Source organism: Homarus americanus, unplaced genomic scaffold (genome assembly GCF_018991925.1).
Source record: "Homarus americanus isolate GMGI-L3 unplaced genomic scaffold, GMGI_Hamer_2.0 scaffold51206, whole genome shotgun sequence".
Lineage (NCBI taxonomy): Eukaryota > Metazoa > Arthropoda > Malacostraca > Decapoda > Nephropidae > Homarus > Homarus americanus.
Genome location: NW_024713324.1, coordinates 6,131 through 25,601, shown reverse-complemented (window position 1 = coordinate 25,601; position 19,471 = coordinate 6,131). Strand labels below are relative to the sequence as shown.

General features: G+C 45.4%; 1 non-coding gene across 1 annotated transcript; it reads right to left on the bottom strand.

Annotated features, from left to right (window-relative positions):
• Positions 1-325: 325 nt before the first annotated feature.
• Trnal-aag lies at positions 326-407 on the bottom strand. Its single transcript has one exon. It is a non-coding gene; the product is annotated as a tRNA-Leu (tRNA).
• Between the last annotated feature and the right edge of the window lie 19,064 nt (positions 408-19,471).

The window sequence follows — 19,471 nt, the reverse complement described above, 5'->3', positions numbered from 1 at the left end:
ATCATCAATTATTCTCAATTTATCCATCTATCCTTCATTTATCCCCTTCATTCACTTCTCTCCCCCCAGCGGTCACTAATGGAACCCGTGGCAAGGCTTACACTACACCTGCATATGTGAGTCATCAACACACCTGTATGCGTGAGTCATCAGCACACCTGTATGCGTATGTGGTTGTCTGGCGGCGACTGTGTGGAGTAAATGTAGTGATGGTGGTGTGGTAGGACTTGTATCGCTGTGGTGGTGTGGTAGGCTTTGTATCGTTGTGGTGGTTGTGTGGTAGGCAACATCAAGCCGCCGCAGCTACCACACAAACAAAAACAACTGGCAGCGGTGGGATTCGAACCCACGCCTCCGAGGAGACTGGTGCCTTAAACCAGCGCCTTAGACCGCTCGGCCACGCTACCCACACTAAAACACAACTACCTACATACATACATGAAAACACACATACATACACACAGACATAGACACATACACAAACATAAACACACACAAAAAACTGAAATCAATACACACACACACACACACACACACACACACACACACACACACACACACACACACACACACACACACACACACAGTACAGTAGGCGATCCATGAAGGTTGGGCAAGAAGCGGAGAGAACCGACCGACCAACCGACCGCTAAACCGACCGACCAGCCGACCGCTAAACCGACACAAACACCAACGAGAAATATAAAGTAGAGAGAGAGAGAGATGGTTGCGTCAGGACATGGTTGGCTGACATCTTGCTGACATGATTCACGGCCCCCTACACACTTGCTGACACTCCTGACAGTCCAGCTACACCATAGTCATCATCACACTCATGGTCGTTCTCACACTATCACTCATTCTCACCACACTCTTACCCTCACACCACACCCACACCCTTACCCACACCCTCACACCACACCCTCACCCTACACCACACCCTCACCCTTACACCACACCCTCACCCCCTACACCCCCCTCACCCACACCCTTACACACACCCCTCACCCCACACCACACCCTCACCCTTACACCCCACCCTCACACCCACACCCCTTACACCACACCCTCACACCCTCACCCTCCCACCCCACCCCTTACCCTCACACCCACACCCTCACCCTGACTCTCTGGAACGACACCTGCACCTAGCAACCCCCCTTCTTGCAGGTGTGGGAGGTGGAGTGGGGGAGTGGTGTTATCTTGTGACGTCATTACAAGTTGTTAGACTCTTGATATAAATATATTGTGTTTTTACTATATTTTATTACTATTAAATATATTAAATCGTTTGCAAAGTTGTAGGAATATATGAATGTCTGACTAATATTGTGATGATAACAATAATAATATATAACAACAAAATAATAATAATAATAATAATAATAATAATAATAATAATAATAATAATAATAATAATAATAATAACAATTGCAATATAATAATAATAATAATAATAATAATAATATATGTATATATATATATGTGTACTAAAACTGTATCCTGGTGGTTAGGTTAGGTTGGACTGGGCTATTAGAACGGACCTACTGAATGGGGCCTATAGAATGGGTACTGGGACTGGGGCTGTGAATGGCCTCTGGGACTGGGGTTTAGAACTGGGACCTGGTGGTGGTGTGGGGTTACTGGGACCTACTGGGACTGGGGCCTATTAGAACTGGGACCTACTGGGACTGGGGCCTATTCCACTACTACACAATCTCAGCTTTAACACTAACACACACACACACACACACACACACACACACACACACACACCAACAGCCCAGGTTAGTGATGGTGCGTCAGGGAAAGCCTTTGGTCACGCCCTCAGCCCTCATGACTGATCAGAACTATCGTGTGTGGCCAAGTGGTACGATTCCCCCCTCCTCCACCTTGTCACGCCCCCTGGATCGATCCCCCACCCTTCCCCCGTTAGTGTCTTCGATTGCCAATAACAGAGAGGTCATTGCCGTGGGTGTGTTGAGGCTTACAGGTGTGAAAAGGTAGACACAGGTGTAAACAGGTAGACACAGGTGTAAGCAAGGTAGACAGGTGTAAACAGGTAGACACAGGTGTAAACAGAAAGACAGGTGTAAACAGGTAGACACAGGTGTAAACAGGTAGACAGGTGTAAACAGGTAGACACAGGTGTAAACAGGTAGCACAGGTGTAAACAGGTAGACACAGGTGTAAACAGGTAGACACAGGTGTAAACAGGTAGACACAGGTGTAAACAGGTGAACACAAGTGTAAACAGGTAGACACAAGTGTAAACAGGTAGACAGGTGTAAACAGGTAGACACAGGTGTTACTGGAGTAAACACAAGTGTAAACAGAAAGACAGGTGTAAACAGGTAGACACAGGTGTGTAAACAGGTGAACAGGTGTAAACAGGTAGACACAGGTGTAAACAGGTAGACACAGGTGTTAACAGGTAGACACAGGTGTAAACAGGTAGACACAGGTGTAAACAGGTAGACACGAGGTGTGACTGGGTAGACACAGGTGTAAACAGGTAGACACAGGTGTAAACAGGTAGACACAGGTGTAAACAGGTAGACAGGTGTAAACAGGTAGACACAGGTGTAAACAGGTAGTCTGGGGGTCCAACGTGAGGTACTGGGTCATACTGTGTGTATATATTAACAATGGAGTAAAATTTATTATGTTTAATTGATAAGGAAAAGTAAGATAATTGAGGATAATGATAATATAGATAATGATGATGATGATGATGATGATGATGAGGTTGATAATGATGATGATAACAACAATAATTAAACTAATAATAAACCCAATTAAAAACACAGACTAGACCATTAAACACCACCCCTCCACCACCCCACCACAAAAGCCACGTCGCCTGTACATAATCAGGAACTAACCAGCTCGACACAGTTCACCAACCTGGATTTAGGTCAGCCTATTATAAAACGATATTAACTTAAGCAGAAATGAATAAATCACCTTGAGAGCTTTACTACACTGACGACATTATACTGTAGGTGACCCACTTAATTCACCTTACCTGCTGAATTCTGAACAGGTGGGTAATAATTAATCTGTCTGAGCGAGGTAACGAGAATATTGTCCGTTAATAGTAGTAACAGCACCAACAACAACAGTAACAGCACCAACAACAACAGTAACAGCACCAACAACAACAGAAACAGCACCAACAACAACAGTAACAGCACCAACAGTAACAGCACCAACAACAACAGTAACAGCACCAACAGCAACAGTAACAGCACCAACAACAGTAACAGCACCAACAACAACAGTAACAGCAGCAAGTAACGGCACCAACAGCAACAGTAACAGCACCAGCAGCAACAGTAACAGCACCAACAGCAGCAGTAACAGCACCAGCAACAACAGTAACAGCACCAACAACAACAGTAAGCACCAACAACAACGTAACAGCACCAGCAGCAACAACAGCACCAGCAGCAACAGTAACAGCAAACAGCAGTAACAGCACCAGCAACAGCAAACAGCACCAACAACAACAGTAACAGCACCAACAGCAACAGTAACAGCACCAACAACAACGGTAACAGCACCAACAACAACAGTAACAGCACCAACAACAGTAACAGCACCAACAACAGAGTAACAGCACCCATCGACCAGCACGTACGCCAGCCAGTACAGACCACAACAACAGTAACAGCACCAACAGCAACAGTAACAGCACCAGCAACAACAGTAACAGCACCACAGCAACAGTAACAGCACCAACAGCAACAGTAACAGCACCAACAGCAACAGTAACAGCACCAACAACAACAGTAACAGCACCAGCAGCAGCAGTAACAGCACCAGCAGCAACAGGTAACAGCACCAACAACAACAGTAACAGCACCAACAACAGCAGTAACAGCACCAACAACAACGTAACAGCACCAACAACAACAGTAACAGCACCAGCAACAACAGTAACAGCACCAACAGCAACGTCAACAGCAACAGCACCAGCAACAGCAGTAACAGCACCAACAGCAACAGTAACAGCACCAACAACGACACAGCAACAACAGTAACAGCACCAGCAACACGGTAACAGCACCAGCAACAGCAGTAACAGCACCAGCAACAACGGTAACAGCACCAGCAACAACAGTAACAGCACCAACAACAACGGTAACAGCTCAACAACAACAGTAACAGCACCAGCAACAACAGTAACAGCACCAACAGTAACAGCACCAACAGCAGTAACAGCACCATCACCAGTAACAGCACCACCAACAATAACAGCACCATCAACAGGAACAGCTCAACAACAGTAACAGCACCATCAACAGTAACAGCATCACCAGTAACAGCACCACGTAATAACAGCACCATCAACAGTAACAGCACCAACAACAGTAACAGCACCAACAACAGCGACAGCACCATCAGCAGTAACAGCACCATCAACAGTAACAGCACCATCAACAGTAACAGCACCACCAACAGTAACAGCACCAACAACAGTAACAGCACCATCAACAGTAACAGCACCACCAGCAGTAACAGCACCAACAACGCACGCACCATCAAGTAACGCACCACCAACAGTAACAGCACCACCAACAGTAACAGCACCATCAACAGTAACAGCACCATCAACAGTAACAGCACCATCAACAGTAACAGCACCATCAGCAGTAGCACCACAACAGTAACAGCACCAACAGCAGTAACAGCACCATCAGCAGTAACAGCACCATCAACAGTAACAGCACCATCAACAGTAACAGCACCATCAACAGTAACAGTACCATCAACAGTAACAGCACCATCAACAGTAACAGCACCACCAACAGTAACAGCACCATCAACAGTAACAGCACCATCAACAGTAACAGCACCATCAACAGTAACAGCACCATCAACAGTAACAGCACCATCAACAGTAACAGCACCATCAACAGTAACAGCTCCACCAACAGTAACAGCACCATCAACAGTAACAACACCATCAACAGTAACAGCACCATCAACAGTAACAGCACCATCAACAACAGCAGACCATCAACAATAACAGCACCATCAACAGTAACAGCACACCAACAGTAACAGCACATCAACAGCAACAGCACCATCAACAGTAACAGCACCATCAACAGTAACAGCACCACCAACAGTAACAGCACCATCAACAGTAACAGCACCATCAACAGTAACAGCACCACCAACAGTAACAGCACCATCAGCAGTAACAGCACCATCAACAGTAACAGCACCATCAGCAATCAGCACCATCAACAGTAACAGCACCACCAACAGTAACAGCACCATCAACAGTAACGAACTCACCAGCAGTAACAGCACCATCAGCAGTAACAGCACCATCAGCAGCAACAGCACCAACAACAGTAACAGCACCATCAACAGTAACAGCTCCATCAACAGTAACAGCACCATCAACAGTAACAGCACCATCAACAGTAACAGCACCATCAACAGCAACAGCACCATCAACAGTAACAGCTCCACCAACAGTAACAGCACCATCAACAGTAACAGCACCATCAACAGTAACAGCACCAACAACAGTAACAGCACCATCAACAGTAACAGCTCCATCAACAGTAACAGCTCCACCAACAGTAACAGCACCACCAACAGTAACAGCACCATCAACAGTAACAGCACCATCAACAGTAACAGCACCACCAACAGTAACAGCACCACCAACAGTAACAGCTCCAGCAGTAACAGCACCATCAACAGTAACAGCACCATCAACAGCTAACAGCACCATCAACAGTAACAGCTCCACCAACAGTAACCCACCAACAGTAACAGCTCCATCAACAGCAACAGCACCATCAACAGTAACAGCACCACCAACAGTAACAGCACCATCAACAGTAACAGCACCATCAACAGTAACAGCACCTAACAGTAACAGCACCATCAGCAGTAACAGCACCATCAACAGTAACAGCACCATCAACAGTAACAGCACCAGTAACAGCACCAACAGCAGTAACAGCTCCACCAACAGTAACAGCACCATCAACAGTAACAGCACCATCAGCAGCAACAGCACCAACAACAGTAACAGCACCATCAACAGTAACAGCTCCATCAACAGTAACAGCTCACCAGCAGTAACAGCACCATCAACAGCAACAGACCATCACAGCAACAGCCCATCAACAGTAACAGCTCCACTCAACGTAACAGCACCATCAACAGTAACAGCACCACAACGTAACAGCAACGCCACCAGTGTACCAACATTAACAGCACCACCAACAGTAACGCACATCACGTGGCAAAGCACCACAACGTAACGCTCCCAACAGTAACAGCACCATCAACAGTAACAGCACCATCAACAGCAACAGCACCATCAACAGTAACAGCTCACCAACAGTAACAGCTCACCAACAGTAACAGCTCCATCAACAGTAACAGCACCATCAACAGTAACAGCACCATCAACAGTAACAGCACCATCAACAGTAACAGCACCATCAACGTAACAGCACTCAGTAACAGCACCATCAACAGTAACAGCACCATCAACAGTAACAGCACCATCAACAGTAACAGCACCACCAACAGTAACAGCACCACCAACAGTAACAGCACCATCAACAGTAACAGCACCACAACAGTAACAGCACCACCAACAGTAACAGCACCATCAACAGCAACAGCACCACCAACAGTAACAGCTCCATCAACAGTAACAACATAACAGTAACAACCAACAGTGTACAGCACCATCAACAGTAACAGCACCATCAACAGTAACAGCCATCAACGACAGCACCACCAGCAGTAGCACCACCAACAGTAACAGCACCATCAACAGTAACAGCACCACTAACAGTAACAGCACCAACAGTAACAGCACCATCAACAGTAACAGCACCATCAACAGTAACAGCACCATCAACAGTAACAGCACCACCACGTACAGCAACTGCCCATAGCACCCTAACGGTAACAGCACCACCAACAGTAACAGCACCATCAACAGCAACAGCACCACCAACAGTAACAGCTCCATCAGCAGTAACAGCACCACTAACGGTAACAGCACCACCAACAGTAACAGCACCATCAACAGTAACAGCACCATCAACAGTAACAGCACCATCAACAGTAACAGCACCACCAACAGTAACAGCACCATCAACAGTAACAGCACCATCAACGTAACAGCACCACTAACAGTAACAGCACCATCAACATGTAGCACCATCAACAGCAACAGCACCACCAACAGTAACAGCACCATCAACAGTAACAGCACCACCAACAGTAACAGCACCACCAACAGTAACAGCACCATCAACAGCATACGACAGACATCACAGTAACAGCACCACCAACAGTAACAGCACCAACAGCAGTAACAGCACCATCAACAAAACAGCAACCACAGTAACAGCACCATCGACTGCCCATCAGTAACAGCACCATCAACAGTAACGCTCCCACACAACATCAGTAACAGCACCAACAGTAACAGCACCAGCAATGAACAGTGGAACAACATTATAAGGCTCCATCATCTGCTTCCTTTATTGTCAGGCATGTAGTCTCCTATGTTGGTCAGGCTGTTCTCTCTCTCTCTCTCTCTCTCTCTCTCTCTCTGCTCTAAGCCTCTTCATCAGAATATCTACAAAATATCGAATTATACAAAATATCGAATTATACCACAAAATATCGAATTATACCACAAAATATCGGATTATACAAAATATAGTTATACCCAAAATATCAGATTATACCACAAAATATCGAATTATACAAATTATCGAATTATACAAAAAATCAATTATACACAAAATATCAAATTATTACAAAAATATCAAATTATACAAAATATAGTATTATACAAAAATATCAAATTATACAACAAACATTTCAAATTATACCACAAACAACGAATTAATAAGCAAAACATGAATCGATTTCTAATTATATCACTGAAATAGAACCTCTATAATCTCGCTCACGATATAATATGATACTACACACAAAGTGATGATGATAATGATGATGATGATGATGATGATGATGATGATGATGATGATGATGACAACGACAATAACTCCGAATAAAAAAAAATCTGACAGCAATGAACGTCACATGTACACCTGAATCGAGACACATACCTGGATAACAAAATACCCAACAGATGTGCAAGAACCATACACCCTCATTACAGGTGTGCAAGAACCATACACCCTCATTACAGGTGTGCAAGAACCATACACCCTCATTACAGGTGTGTTATGGCGGCAATCAGCTGACACGAGAGATGGAGCTGACATGATACCAACACCTCTATACCTGCATAGTTGACCACACGAGACATGATTATTCAATATTTTTCTATACACAATTTACTGTTATTCTGTAGGTGATAATCATTCATATTTATGTATAATTCTGGTTTATTTGTCATTGTATTCATTCTAGGATATGTATGTATACGTTATCCATCCTTGGAATTCTTTAAACATACACCTGTAAGTTATTTTACCTATGATAATACTGTTGATTATCACACCTGTTATATACTGTATACCTGTCTTTCTACTACATACATACATACATACATACATACATACAAAAACCTACACTGACAAACACACACACACACACCTGGTTGGTTTGGGAAGGGCCAAGTGCACACCACATATTACAGGTGTGCACACAGGCTGGTATTAATGCTCCCTATGGTTAGGTTAGGTTAGACGAGTCACAGGCCATTATTGTCCCCCACCCACAACACAACTCGCTAGTAGAGAAAATTATACTCTCTCTCTCTCTCTCTCTCTCTCTCTCTCTCTCTCTCTCTCTCTCTCTCTCTCGTTACGCTAACTAACCACCAAAATGTTAGGGAGGCTAATTTTCTACACCCACACACACACACACACACACACACACACACACACTGATCATGACTGGGATGAACCAACACCATGCAGTGGTCGGTGCACGCTGCGGTTCACGTCAAGCAGGAGTTAGCCAGCGTACAGCAGGAGTCAGGAGGCGTGGAGTCAGGAAGGCGGCGTATATGAGAGTCAGGAGGCGTGTGATGGGGGTCAGGAGGCGTGTAGTAGGGGTGTCAGGGCGTGTAGTGGGGTGTCAGGAGGCGTGTAGTAGGGGTGTCAGGAGGCGTGTAGTTGTCAGGAGGCGTGTAGTAGGGGTGTCAGGAGGCGTGTAGTAGGGGTGTCAGGAGGCGTGTAGTAGGGTGTCGGGAGGCGTGTAGTAGGGGTGTCAGGAGGCGTGTAGGTCAGGAGGCGTGTAGGTCAGGAGGCGTGTAGTAGGGGTGTCAGGAGGCGTGTAGTAGGGGAGTCAGGAGGCGTGTAGTAGGAGTCAGGAGGCGTGTAGTAGGGGTCAGGAGGCGTGTAGTAGGGGTGTCAGGAGGCGTGTTGTAGGGGTGTCAGGAGGCGTGAATGGAGTCAGGAGGCGTGTAGTAGAAGTCAGGAGGCTTGTAGTGAGAAGTGAGGCGTGTAGCGTGTCAGGCGTGTAGCGTGAAGAAGTCAACTATGCAGGCTTCACGCTTAACCTCTGTTCTGAAATTCTTGACGTTTTAGTGTCAAGTTTGAGGCAATGTTGTGTTGTGTTGTGTTGTAGTGGTGTGTTTAACGGTGTGTTGTGCTGTAGTGGTGTGTTGTGTTAGTGTTGTTGTATAGTGGTGTGTTTGACGGTATGTTGTGTTGTGTTGTGTTGTGTTGTGTTTGTGTTGTGGGAGGAAGGATACCCATGTTGGCTGTATGATCGTGTTGAAGAAAAACAACAAGAAAAGAAGAACAAGAAGAACAATAACAACAACACCAAGAACATGAAGAACAAGAACAACAACACCAGAACATGAAGAAGAACAACAACAAGGAAAAACAACACCAGAACATGAAGAACAACAAGAACAAGAAGACGAAAAGAAGAAAAGAAACAAGAAGAACAAGAACAACAACAACGGAACATGAAGAACAACAACAAAGAAAACAACACCAGAACATGAAGAACAACAAGAACAAGAAGACGAAAAGAAGAAACAAGAAGAACAAGAACAACAACAACGGAACATGAAGAACAACAACAAGAAAAACAACACCAGAACATGAAGAACAACAAGAACAAGAAGACGAAAAAGAAGAAACAAGAAGAACAAGAACAACAACAACGGAACATGAAGAACAACAACAAGAAAAACAACACCAGAACATGAGAACAACAAAAGAACAAGAAGACGAAAAAGAAGAAACAAGAAGAACAAGAACAACACTATTTTTGTGATGTTTATGACGTCACAGTAACGAAAGAAAGTTATAGATCGTCTCTCTCTCTCTCTCTCTCTCTCTCTCTCTCTCTCTCTCTCTCTCTCACACATGAACGAGTATCTTTATTTACTCTCATCCTATGTGTATATATTCGTGTGTGTGTGTGTGTGTGTGTGTACTTATGCGTGTAGGTGTATCTGGGAGGATCGTGAGTGTGTACATACGTGTGCGTGTCAGTGTGTGTACATCACTTCGCATAACAGCCTTCGACGGTCGTCATAATGAACGACCATTTGTGGTTCTGTTACGACAGTGTTGTGTTGTGTTGTGTTGGTAATGTGTTAGTGTTGTGTTAGTGTTGATGTTGTGTTAGTGTTGTGTTGTGTTAGTGTTGTGTTAGTGTTGTGTTGTGTTAGTGTTGTGTTGTGTTAGTGTTGTGTTAGTGTTGTGTTGTGTTAGTGTTGTGTTAGTGTTGTGTTAGTGTTGTGTTGTGTTAGTGTTGTGTTAGTGTTGTGTTGTGTTGTGTTGTGTTAGTGTTGTGTTAGTGTTGTGTTAGTGTTGTGTTGTGTTGTTAGTGTTGTGTTGTGTTGTGTTAGTGTTAGTGTTGTGTTGTGTTGTGTTAGTGTTGTGTTAGTGTTGTGTTAGTGTTGTGTTGTGTTGTGTTGTGTTAGTGTTGTGTTAGTGTTGTGTTGTGTTAGTGTTGGTAATAATGTTAGTGTTGTGTTAGTGTTGTGTTTGTGTTGTGTTGTGTTGTGTTAGTGTTAGTGTTGTGTTAGTGTTGTGTTAGTGTTGTGTTAGTGTTGTGTTAGTGTTGTGTTAGTGTTGTGTTGTGTTGGTAATGTGATAAATCAATACGAAAAATCAAATAAAAAAAACAACATGGAAATAAAAAAAAAACAGGAAATAACAAAAAAACAGGAAATAACAAAAAAAACAATGACCCAAAAAGCGACAATAAATCCCAAAATACGCAAAAAAAAAATAAACGAAGAGGAACCAGACAAGAAGACAATAACTAAAGAGAAGAAAACTGAATAACAATGAAACCAAAAAAAAAAAAAAAATCGTGAATTATAGACCTCATCTCCGATTATACGTGGCCGAAAAGGGACAGATTATAGGGGATGATTATAGGAACGTAGAATATAGGTGATAATCATATAGGACCGATAATAAGCGATAATTATAGGAGACAGATTATAGGTGTTAATTATAGGAGACAATGTATGCGTGATAATTCTAAAGGACCGATAATAAGCGATAATTATAGGAGACAGATTATAGGCAAGTTAGATAGATACATAGACAGATAGACATACGGATAGATAGACGGAAAAAAGACCGATAGATATATTAGACTACGAGACAGTTTTATACGGATCGATTAGACAGACAGACAGACAGACAGACATTTATACTGTATACAGAGAGATCAACACACACACACACACACACACACACACACACACACACACACACACCAGGTGAGATCAATTCAGTGTGTTGATGAGGCAGCGGACGTCTTCAAGCGAGTTCTCTCACCTGTGTAGGAGGTCTTCAGGTGTACATTGTGTGAGGTAAAGTCATCTGCACACCTTTTATTACAGTAGGAAGTGTGTGTGTGTGTGTGTGTGTGTGTGTGTGTGTGTGCGTGTGTGTGTGTGTGTGAGATTACCCAGGTTAGTATGAATGGAATAATTGTGTGGCTGAGGGGCAGACCTTGGGAGGGTTCCTGAACCCCTGGCAGTATTAAGCAAGCTTCATGAGAGACATTTTATCGTAGACGGGAAAGAATTGATGACGGAGAGGCGATAACGTCGACCTGCCATTGTTCCAACGCCTCACACTCACCTCTACAGCCCCTCCCACCGCTGGTCTTGACCCGTCGGCTGCAACACGGACATAAGTACCCTTCCCACATGAATCGTATATAACCCTTTCAGCAGCCTGATTATCGCATCTATTGACATCCACAACTGGCGTGTTTCCCATGCGTGAGAGACACTAGTAAACAAAAACTATTAAGACCGACTGGAAGGTTACAATAGGATGGGATTCTCGACTCTAGGCACTGGCTGGTGAGGACCTCGTCACGGGTTCCACAGATGGAGGCCAACTTTCACTTCTGTATCCGATTCTGTGTTCCGGCTCTGACTTCCGTTGGAGGGGGAGGGAGGCTCTCCTAGGCTCCTCAACCCTTACATTAGTCCCACCTCGGCTAAGTCATCTTCACTATGGCAACTTGGTCCATGGTGAGAACAGCAGCGGCCATGTACAATAGTTACCCTTCGAGCTGAGGTCAATGGGAGTCGAAATTCGTTCACTTGTTGACCTGAGACGGTGGAGGAGATGGGAGGGAGGGACGGGAGGGAGGAGGTTGGGATGGCAGGTAGGGGGATAGGGAGGAGGTAAAGGAGAAGGGGATGGGGAGGGAGGGAAAGAGAGGGGGAGGGGGGGAGTACGTGAAAATAGAGGAGAAGGTGGAAGGAAGAGTTGGAGGGAGGAGAAAGAGGAGAGTGGAAGGAGAGAGGGAAAAGGGGGAGAGGGGAAGGAGAAGGGGTAGGGAGATGGAGGAGGAGGGAACAAGGAAAGGGGAGATAGAAGGGAGAGAGGAAGAGGGAGGGGGTAGCAGGGAGAAATGGAGAGAGGGGGGTAGAGGGGAGAGGGAGGTAGAGGGGGGGAGGTAGAGGGGGGAGGGGAGAGAGGAGGTGAGAGAGGGAGGGGAGAGGGGAGGGAGGGAGGTGGAGGAGGTTAAGGGAGAAGAATGGTAATAACTTACTTTCATGAAGAACTTGTGGTCTTTTCCTGTTGCTCCTGTTGGCCTTAGTGCCATGGCAGACACCTGGGCAGACTCTCTTTTGGCAGACACCTGTAGACTCTCTTCTGGCAGACACCGTGGCACACCTGTGGCAGACTCTCTTCTTGGCAGACACCCGTGGCAGACTCTTCTGGCAGACACCTGTGGCAGACACCTGTGGCAGACTCTTCTTGGCAGACACCTGTGGCAGACACCTGCAGACTCTCTTCTGGCAGACACCGTGGCAGACTCTCTTCTTGGCAGACACCTGTAAGACTTCTTCTGGCAGACACCTGTGGCAGACTCTCTTCTGGCAGACACCTGTAGACTTCTTGGCAGACACCTGTGGCAGACTCTCTTCTTGGCAGACACCTGTGGCAGACACCTGTGGCAGACTCTCTTCTTGGCAGACACCTGCAGACTCTCTTCTTGGCAGACACCTGTGAGACTCCTTCTGGCAGACACCTGTGGCAGACACCTGCAGACTCTCTTCTTGCAGACACCTGTGGCAGACTCTTGGCAGACACCTGTGGCAGACTCTCTTCTTGCAGACACCTGTGGCAGACTCTTTCTTGGCAGACACCTGTGGCAGACACCTGTGGCAGACTCTCTTCTTGGCAGACACCTGTGGCAGACACCTGGGCAGACTCTCTTCTGGCAGACACCTGCAGACTCTCTTCTGAGGACACCCGTGGCAGACTCTCTTCTTGGCAGACACCTGTGCAGACTCTCTTGCAGACACCTGTGGCAGCACCTGTGGCAGACTCTCTTCTGGCAGACACCTGTGAGACTCTCTTTGGCAGACACCTGTGGCAGACTCTCTTCTTGGCAGACACTGTGGCAGACACCTATTCCCTTGGCAGACACCTGTGGCAGACTCTCTTCTTGCAGACACCTGTGCAGACTCTCTCTGGCAGACACCTGTGGCAGACTCTTCTGGCAGACACCTGTGGCAGACACCTGTGGCAGACTCTCTTCTTGGCAGACACCCGTGGCAGACTCTTCTGGCAGACACCCTGTGGCAGACTCTCTTCTTGGCAGACACCTGTGGCAGACTCTCTTTCTGGCAGACACCTGTGGCAGACTCTCTCTTGGCAGACACCCTGTGGCAGACCTTTTCTTGGCAGACACCTGTGGCAGACTCTTCTGGCAGACACCTGGCAGACTCTCTTTCTGGCAGACACCTGTGGCAGACTCTTCTGGCAGATACCTGTGGCAGACTCTCTTGCAGACACTCTGCAGACTCTCTTGGCAGACACCGTGGCAGACTCTCTTCTTGGCAGACACCTGTGGCAGACTCTCTTCTTGGCAGACACCTGTGGCAGACTCTCTTCTTGGCAGACACCTGTGGCAGACTCTCTTCAGCAGACACCTGTGGCAGACTCTCTTCTTGGACAGATACCTGTGGCAGACTCTCTTCTTGGCAGACACCTGTGGCAGACTCTCTTCTTGGCAGACACCTGTGGCAGACTCTCTTCTTGGCAGACACCTGTGGCAGACTCTCTCTTGACAGATACCTGTGGCAGACTCTCTTCTTGGCAGACACCTGTGGCAGACTCTCTTCTTGGCAGATACCTGTGGCAGACTCTCTTCTTGGCAGACACCTGTGGCAGACTCTCTTCTTGGCAGATACCTGTGGCAGACTCTCTGGCAGACATAGGGTGGTAGACTCATTGCTCACAGACAGGCAGACCCAAGTTACACTTCCTTTACTCACACAGGTAATAACTTATCAAAATATTTATGTCATACTAATCTTATTTCTGATACTTTCAAAATAATTAATGATTTTTTTGTCATTTATAGCATTTTATTTTATATTGTCATAACACGCCGTCACGTCAAGTCTGCTTCGTTTGCTACCAGGTAGTTGAAACATCTCAATTGTGCCATTAATCATACAGGTAAGAAGGTAAAGGTAATTGGAAGATTCACCTCAACATTGGTAACAGAAAGTCGCTTTGTAAGCTTAACCTCAACAGCCACTCAGGTACGTCGAAAAATTTCACGTAGCCAATCAGATTCGTCGAGCATGATGCATCCAAGCGGTGGTGCCACGTGTTGGCACGGCGGTGGTGCCACGTATATATGTATGTGTGTGTGTGTATGTGTGCGTGTAATAATTAATAATAATAATTAACGATTTATTGAAAAAGTTCAGCAACTCGAAGACTGAAAATATACATTGGACAGAAATGACAGAGTTGGGGTCGTTTAACAAAGCATTACTGAGAGGAAGTTGATGACCGGTTGGTCTCTTGACCTACGTGGAAGGTCGTAGGCCACGTGGTGCAGTAACTCGTCTGTAGATATTGACATGAAGGACCTCACGTGGTCATAGAACACATATATATATATATATATATATATATATATATATATATATATAAAATCACAGGAAAATGGAAACAACAGGCTCGTTGTTCCATTTTCCATTATCAAAATTTTCATTGTGGATTTACATGAAATATATATATATATATATATATATATGGGATGAATGGAAGTGGCTACAGCGATCACCATGTCCTCGGGTCGTTGGTTCATGCCTATAACTGATTAGGCCTGCGAGTAGTACCGAACACTACAGTTGGCAATATGCGGGTGGTCGGGTACAATGCCGATAACACGGCCTCTTGTGGACCTAAAAGATGTTGTGTCTGTACCTCACCCCTACCCCCCCTACCACTACCCCCTTCTGACAGTTCTGCCACGTGTACAATTTTAAGTAATATACATCCCCTGACAGTGTTGCCAAGTGTTAATATACATGCACATCTTCCTAACAGTGTTGCCAAGTGTTACATAGGCGTTGGTCTTGTGCGTCACTCCCCGGACAGTGAGACAAAGCCTCCTCACTAAAAAAATATTCCTTTTCATAAATCTTCCATTCTTCCCTCCTCCTCCTCCTCCCGTTTTCTACCTCCTTCCTTCTCCTCTTTCTTCCTCTTATCCCATTCTCCATTCCTTCTTCCCCCCAGTGTTAACTTTACACACACACACACACACACACACACACACACACACACCTCAACAGTCCCTCACGTAACATAATTCACTACACATAACGAGGAAGTGTAATTACCGAACTGGTTTACTGTATTCCGTGTCATCATATCATACAGTGACCATGACATCATTATGACGCTGTAACCCAGTCATGATGTTGTCATTGTCAAGTACCTTGTTCCTAATGTTCTGTAATATACACCTCCTGTATCCACCTGTATCCTCCTGTATCCACCTGTATCCACCTGTATCCACCTGATGATTAAACATACTAACGCGACCTGGGGATGTAAGGTAAGGTAAGGTAAGGTAAGGTTAGGTTAGGTTAGGTTAGGTTAGCATTAGTCACGATTAGGTTAGGTTAGGTTAGGTTAGCATTAGTCACGATTAGGTTTGGTTAGGTTAGGTTAGGTTAGCATTAGTCACGATTAGGTTTGGTTAGGTTAGGTTAGTTCAGTAGTTTATCATCATGAACACATAAACAGTAACTTTGTCACACTCACATATAACTAACGAAGAAGCTAACTACAAGGTGAAGAGAAAGATCAAATTCACACACACAAAAAAATCACTTACTCGCATTAATTCACAAGATCCATCAGAATTATTCCTGTAACTGACGTGAGGACTCAACACACACACACACACACACACACACACAGACACACACACACACACACACACACACACCACACTGACCTCCAAAATGGCATCAAAATTACTCTGTGACTCATTTAACGAACCTTCTCCCATCCCCGAGTCTTCAATACTGCACAACTTTCTAAAAACTTTGTTCATAATCACTGTACAATATTATAACTACTTCTTGTACAATCGGGATGAACAAATTCCCCGTGTACTGTACATAGTCACATATGCCCCTGTGGTCCGGAAACTAATTGTATGCAAATTGACAGTAAAAGTTGTTTTTCTGTCTCTGTACGTTTAGTTCTGTCCGTTTCTCTGTGTGTGTGTGTGTGTGTGTGACGAAGCTAGCTGACTCAACGTGTGCTCTCAGAGGTAAACAAGGTCCCTCAACAGCTGATCGATGACGTCATGGCGTGACTCGTCGAATTCAGGTTGCCAGTTTGTTGCTTTTGTGGCGACGGGAGAGCTCAGTCAGTCTCTCATTACTCCCACGTACTGAGCTCCCACCTACACCCCTCCCACCTGCTTGGGTTCATCAAATACACGCTCAGCTTAACATCATGTCTTCAAAATGAGGTTAAGCATGAAGAGAGTTCCTGTCAAGACCTGAATGAATTACTGAAAATCGCCAAATCGTAATCCAAGCTTTGCCGATAAAGTTGTTTGGTTAGGTTAAGTTAAGTTAGGTTAGGTTAGGTTGGGTTGTACTCTAGGTTAGGTTAGGTTGTACTCTGGTCAACTTCGGCTCATAGTCAGCCCCCCAAGTGCTGCTGTGTCCGTCAAGTATCACAGCTAACGTCAAGTATCACAGCTAACGTCAAGTATGACAGCCAACGTCAGTACCACAGCTAACGTCAAGTATCACAGCTAACGTCAAGTACACAGCTAACGTCAGTATCACAGCTAACGTCAAGTATCACAGCTAACGTCAAGTATCACAGCTAACGTCAAGTATCACGCTAACGTCAAGTACCACAGCAACGTCAAGTACCACAGCTAACGTCAAGTATCACAGCTAACGTCAAGTACCACAGCTAACGTCAAGTCATAGCTAACGTCAAGTACCACAGCTAACGTCAAGTATCACAGCTAACGTCAAGTATCACGCTAACGTCAAGTATCACAGCTAACGCCAAGTACCACAGCTAACGTCAAGTATCACAGCTAACGTCAAGTACCACAGCTAACGTCAAGTATCACAGCTAACGTCAAGTATCACAGCTAACGTCAAGTATCACAGCTGTCAAGTATCACAGCTAACGTCAAGTATCACAGCTAACGTCAAGTATCACAGCTAACGTCAAGTATCACAGCTAACGTCAAGTATCAGAGCTAACGTCAAGTACCACAGCTAACGTCAAGTACCACAGCTAACGTCAAGTACCAACATTTAAAACAGCAGTGTGTCACCATCATCTAAGCTTTAGCTGGGGCAGTGTGATGGACAAGACCTAACCTAACCTAACCTAACCTAACCTAACCTCCTCAGGTAGCGTTACTGCGGTTAATCTTCAGGTGTAATAAGCTGGGTGACTAATCTACATAAATAGTCTTCCTGCTGTTGTTACTGGGGAAGGTGTCTCATGGATTACACACACACACACACACACACACACACACCTCACCCTTCATCACTGTAGGTATGATGTAACCTTAATGGGTTCACCCTCTTCCCTCCTCCCCAAAATCCCCCCTCCCCTCCGGCTCCTCCATCTCCTCCTTCCAGCATCCTCCTCCCCCCTCCCCTCTCCCCCTCCCTCTCCTCCCTCCCTCCCCCATTTCACACACTATAGGACGACGGTCTTAGTGCTGACGACAACAACAAAAAATTAGAATACCGTCAGCTAACACAACTTTGACACTATTCTCTCCCAGTTCAGATGACACAGCTGCCACTCTTCAGTGACACTGACTACTAGTTGAACTGACACTAAGCCACTTCTAGTTGAACTGGCCACTAACAAGGTAATTTGAGTGTCCGTTTCCCTTTTCATTTGCCTCCTCCGTTTTATTATCATATTCCTTCTCCTCCTCCTTCTTCTTCCACTACACAACACGGGTCAAGGCCGCCACCTATCCCTTAATGCGGATTATCAGTCATCTTGCTAGTGAAAGTGGGACCCATACTTCTGACGGGCCGTGTGGGTCAGTGCGATATGGTTAGTGTGGATAGTTAGCGTAGATATGGTTAGTGCTGGAGTGTATGTATGTATGTATGTATGTATGTATGTATGTATGTATGAGTATGTATGTATGTATGTATGATTGTTATGTATGTATGTATGTATGTATGTATGTCTCTCCACGCACACCGAAGGTCAATACTGTATTAAGGTGGTTCCGGAACTGGGAAGGACAATATTATGTGTTTCGATGAACAATGTAACTCACAGCAAATGTTTCTCAGTACAAGACTCTCTGTCTCTCAGTTATTCCCAGAACCGTGAGAAATTATATTACGTATTTCTCATTTCTCAATAACAGCGCCACACACACACACACACACACACACACACTTACGTCGTTTCTAGGAACATCAAACATTCCCGTCAAGTTCAGGGTGACTCACGTAAATTGGGCCATTCACAGGCTGTTTGGAGGAAAGAGTGGGTGGGGAGTGGGTGGGGGAGTGGAGTGAAGTGGTGGGAGGTGGGTGGAGAGATGGTGGGGGGTGGGTGGGGGAGTGGGTGGGGGGTGGGTGGGGAGGGTGGAGTGGGTGGGGATTGGGTGGGAGTGGGTGGAGAGAGGGACCAAGAGGCTACGA